General features: G+C 32.3%; 1 long non-coding RNA gene across 1 annotated transcript; it reads left to right on the plus strand.

The window, feature by feature from the left end:
* The first annotated feature begins 397 nt into the window (after positions 1-397).
* LOC145798502 (uncharacterized) lies at positions 398-5,015 on the plus strand. Its single transcript, XR_014339452.1, has 2 exons — positions 398-685; positions 4,324-5,015. It is a non-coding gene; the product is annotated as an uncharacterized LOC145798502 (long non-coding RNA).
* The last annotated feature ends 611 nt before the right edge of the window (positions 5,016-5,626 follow it).

The raw sequence follows: 5,626 nt of genomic DNA on the forward strand, positions 1-5,626 counted from the left end.
TAACCATCATTACAACAAAACTTAGTTTTTACGGCGTCATATCAACGATATACAATGAATGCAAGTTGTAGATTTTCATTTTTACGACTTTTTTCTTTTGCATGTCGTAAATAATATATTAAGGACGACATGTCTATTGCTTAGGCTGTTAAAGCTAATAATGTTGATTTTTTTGCAACTTGCAATATTAGTCATAAATAATAAAACTTTTTATAACTTGTAAATGACATGCCGTTAATACATCAACTGTATGTGACACATGTATGCTAACCGTTAAACAAATTATATTTTTCACGCTACACAATTTATGTTGTGGATGGTATGACCAAAAAAATAGGCGTCAAAATAAAAAATGATATGGCACCAATCACCAAAAAAATATATTAGAATTTTCTTTATCAAAATACAAACTCTTTCTTTCGGGTTAAAATAAAAAAAAAATAAAAAAATCCTCTTTGGCTTCTAATTGGTTCTAAAGGAAGATAGAAAACTGGAAGTTTTTTGGGCGAATAAGAAAACTGGAAGTTGCAAAACCTAGAAGAGAGAGGGTTTGGAGCACTGGGTCAGCGGCGCGAGACTTCGACCTGGAACGGTGCTCTCCCTTCGGCGGCAACGATCGACGGTTTGAAGGGTATTGTTCTTCTCTTCTCTTCGATCTGGAAAAAATCTCAATTCGATTCTTGAGGTATGTTCAGAGTCCCCCCTCCCTCTCTCTCTCTCTCACACACACACACACACATACACACACACACACACACTCCATTTGTTCGATTAGTTTCTCTGTTTACATAGCAAGAATAGTTACAAGTGGAAGTGAAGGTCGAATCCAATATCAATCCATGAGACCAAAAAAACTTAGCCTTTGAGTTAAAGACAATATCATGAATTTTCAACATAAAAAAAAAAAAAAAATAGCAGGAAGTAGCAAAAAATCAGTGATTACCTCAGGAAACTTTTTTATCAGAAATTAGCAGAAAATCGAAGATTAAAAATTCTATTTTTTTTAGCAGAAATTCTCATTAGTTTCTTGAGGTTTTCTTTTGTTTACAGTATTGAGTTGGTTAATAATCATATGGGAATCGATCAATTGATGGAAGAGGGTCTGAAAGTGGATTCACTCCGTTATTTGTTTCCCTATTAGAACATGGAATCAAAACAGAATATATTTTACTAGTGCACCATAATCTGGAACCAATTGATACACTTCATGGCTTTAATGCACTAAATATTCTTTGTATAATATTTGACACCAAATTTAAAACTCTTGCCAGAAAACTAGAAGGAATCTAAGGTTGAGTTATCAGAATGCCTAACAAATGTAGTTTAGACATATAGTTCCAGAAGCCAATTTTAAATCTCAAAACTGCTTAAGGATTAGAATTTTTCTAGCGTTTGAGTTCAAATTTCTCTAGTCTTCACTTATTCTGAGTCATCAAATAGACTCCATAATTTCTCTTAACAAAGATCTGGATGGTAGTACAAGGGCAACTAGAAGTTTGTTGTACTTGTCATGGTGGCTCACTGCTCATACCTCTATAATTTACCGTACCCTATCAATGTTATCCCAAACATTTTTTTATTAAAATTGGGTTGTGACAAATACAATCAGGTCGAGTACCATATCTTGTATGCAGTTAAAATTTAGCACAATCTCAAATAAGAGACAATCATGGGACTTCAATGGAGATTTGCAGAAGATACTCCTAATTGGGCAATTATATGCACTAGTACAATTTTTCTATTAGTAGACATTTAGATTTTCAACCCATTTAATAGAGGCACAATTATAGCAGAGTTACAATTGTACATAAACTTCAATTTTTTCAAAGTTCTAATTGAATCAATTCAAATTTTGTGTTCTAACATGCTAATGCTACTGTTGGCCAGTTCATTGATTCATTTCTTCCTTGCTTCCCCCTTCCCCTATTCCCCTATCAAATCATCCCAAACAGTGATTATCACACTTTTTTTTTTTGGGGGGGGTGAATAGATTTTTCACACATCATTTTTATGTTCAGAAAATTTATCTTTTAATAGAAAAGAATAAACATTTGAAAGAGTAGCACATTTTGTATCGTTTTCATTTTTCGGAAAACAATTTGTTTTGGCATACTGCTTTCATAATTTTTATTTTTATTTTTATTATTATTATTATTATTATTATTATTATTATTATTTTTGAAAAGCAGTCCATTTTTTACATAAAAAAATTGTTTTCATACAAAAATGAAAATGATATGAAATAGGTGAGGGGAGGATGATGGTGTCAAGATGGTGGGGTGAGGGAGGGTGGTCACTGGAGGGGATTTCTGGGAGGGGTGAGGGGAGGGGAAGGGGAATGATCGTCAGAGAGTGGGCGGTCTATCCTGAGTTTGGTCCTGGGTGGGTCTCAAGATTGGTTCTCAGTTATTTAATTTTTTAAAAAACTTTTTTTAAGCATTGCTGCTTCTTTTTGCACCCTGATGTTACAAAGGGTTAGTTTGGGTGACTCTTTTTATCTCTCGATATTATTGTTTGTCCACAAAATAGAACAGAGGTTAGATCTAAGCCATTATTTGATTAACCATACAGACCCATCCTACTTTTCTGGTAATCAACTGTTAATACCCCTTAATCCAAACAATAATGTAGATTATGGATTTATGTGGAGGGAGTGAAAAAAGAAAAGAAAATTAAGTAGAAGAAATCAGCATTAGTACTTATTTATCTTTATTTTATGGCATGAACAGAGGTCAAATCTAAGCCATTATTTGCGTTTTGTCTTTTCATATAGAGTAGGCAATTTAGCTTTAGTACTTATTTATCTTTATTTTATGGACCTAGTCAGATTATTCCAATTATTTAATCTTAGTGTTTTATGCTTTGTCTTTGTGGTTTATCAAGAAATATTTTTTTGGGGGGATGTTTTTCTTGGTTTCTTGCTGAAAAATATAAGGTATAGGAGTGCACTGATGGTATGCTAAGTTTTATACCTCTCTCTAAAAGAAATATTTTTGTTTCAAATGCAATATAAATATTAAACTCATGTAATAATTTCAAATTTTATTAAATAGTCCAGTGAACCTAGCATGGTGGGAACAAATTATATCCATCCACACCATCAATGGGGGTGTTTGGTGGGGCTTTTTTGAGCTAGCTTATGTCTTTTGGCTTTTAAAAAGTTATTTTGGACTGTTTGATTAAACTTATTTCAAACAGCTTATGATTCTAACAGCTTATTTTAAGTCAAAAAAGCTGATTCTGAGAAGCTGCTCACCCCTTGCTTCTGATTATCAGCTTCTGCTGTGGACATGTTAATTCACTGTTATACTCGTAGATTTTTTTATTTTTTATTTTTTTAAAAATAGAAAGACCCAAATAGACTATAAAATATTATTATTATTTTTTTATGAAAAATGTAGACAACTAGTGAATAATAAAAAATAAAAATTAATTGAAAAAGCTACTTCACAGCTTATTTAACAAACACTACTCAGCAATTTAAATCTATAAACCAACAGTTATACCAAACAGATTAACAGCTTCTGATTAAAGTCATAATCTATAATCTGTTAAGTTATAATCTATAATCTGTAATCTGTTTTAATAGCTACACTAAACAGCACCAATATGAACACACAATAGAGTTTGTTACAGATATTTATATCCAACTAATTAGTCACTAATTCTAACTAACTAAGATAGAATAGGTTGTAGCTCATTAGTCACTAATTCTAACTAAATAAAATAAATCATATACGCATAATATAATATAGAATAGAATAGAATAGAATAGAATCTCAAGCTTTTGTAATATGTTCTTTTGTCTTCTTATGTAGCTAGCTTTTAGATAGAAGGATATTTCACAAAGTTTTTAAAACAAATTAATCAAAACTTGTAGGAGTCAAGTAAAGGGGCAAATGGCAAGAAACATTCTCACGGAGAAACGCAAGTAAACTTGCACATTTCTCATACTTGTGCTTTTGCTTGCTTGCTTTTCTATTCAAGCTTTTGTCATTTTTGCATATGGATCCCATCATCTACTAAATTTGAGTAAACAAATACTTCTTGCCATTGTATTATAATTTTTTTGGTGTGAGGAAAATAGTGGAGGTGGTGAACATAGAGTGTACGGAGGTGGTGAACATAGGGTGCACTCACAAGAAATATTTGGGTAAATTTTGTATGGCATTACTACTTATCTCAATTTTTGTCGTACTTGTGCTTTTGTTTGCTTGCTTTTCTACTCAAAAGCTTTTGTCAATTTTACATATGGATCCCACATCATCTACCAAATTTTTGAGTAAACAAGTATAACTTGATATTGTATTACAATTTTTTTAGGGTGACGAAAACAACGAAGGCAATGAAAATGAAGATTTTTGGGAAATGTTCTATGGCATTATTAATTGCCTTAATTTTCAATTCATTAGCATATTTTATGTATTACTTTCATGATAGTTGCATGATGAGAATGAAACTAGGAATGGTGGATCCAACTTGGACAATGCCAAATTCAAATTGTTGAATTAGGATGGGACAAAGATGGTGGTTGCGGAAGTCACAATTGTAGCAACAGATTCTAAACAATTGGTACATCATCATGTGCCTCTTGGCCCTAGGTGTTGGAAAGTATGGGTTAACCATATCAAAGTCAATGCACCATTATTTCGCCCTAATTGTGAGATGTTTGTACTTGATGCTGTTGGAAGCATTGTTGCTTGGCCAATCCATTTCATTAGCTTTGACTTTGAGTAGAAATCCTAACATCTATAGATAGTTTTTTATATGACTTCGATGAATGGATTTCTACAATCCACGGATAGTTTTGGATTTTGTTTAGAAACCTATATATGATATAGTTTTTGGATAGTTTAGAACTTTTTGGACAATTTAGAACTTAAGGATAGTTCTCTTTGGATGGTTTTGAACATAAGGATAGTTTTTGCATGTTTGGAATGTATAGACAATTGTTGAATGTTCATAACTTATGGATATAGTTTCTTTTTAATGTTTGAAACAATATATTGGTGATTGATTGATGTTTTGTGAAGCTTGTTTGTAATGTTTGTTAGATTGTACAGAACAGGTCAAATAGAACCTGCTGAATTAAAATATACATATATATATATATATATTGTATATTCTACGGCAGGCATAATAGATCGTTGTTACCCATATTTTATGGCGAGCAATGAAAGTTATGATTTGTCCCAGGAATTAACGGCTTGAAAACGTGGTTGTAGAAAAATATTTCCACGACGCGCAAGATTCGCTGTTAAAGTGTTTTTAACGACATGCAAAACTAGTTGTAGTAAAATCAAACACGATTCACAACATCTACTGTTAAAGGGTTTTTAACGGCGTATTACGGCATGCCGAAGTGAATGACTTTCTATGACTGGTTATAACATGATTTTACATCGCACGTCGTAGAATCGTATCCACGGCGTGTATTTAGTGTCGTAAAAACTCAGATTTGTTGACCTTCGCCGATGAAAAAATAAATACAATATTGGGTAGGACCATGTTAAGTGGTAGAACCCACATGTGTACCTTGTGTGTTAATTAATGTATTAGTTGGTACACTAATTAATAATTTTAGCATTACTATCATGTCTTAGAGCTCATAGAGCCTTTTAGACGA

This window comes from Camellia sinensis, chromosome 9 (genome assembly GCF_055761805.1).
Source record: "Camellia sinensis isolate YWXY chromosome 9, ASM5576180v1, whole genome shotgun sequence".
In the NCBI taxonomy this organism is placed as follows: Eukaryota; Viridiplantae; Streptophyta; class Magnoliopsida; order Ericales; family Theaceae; genus Camellia; species Camellia sinensis.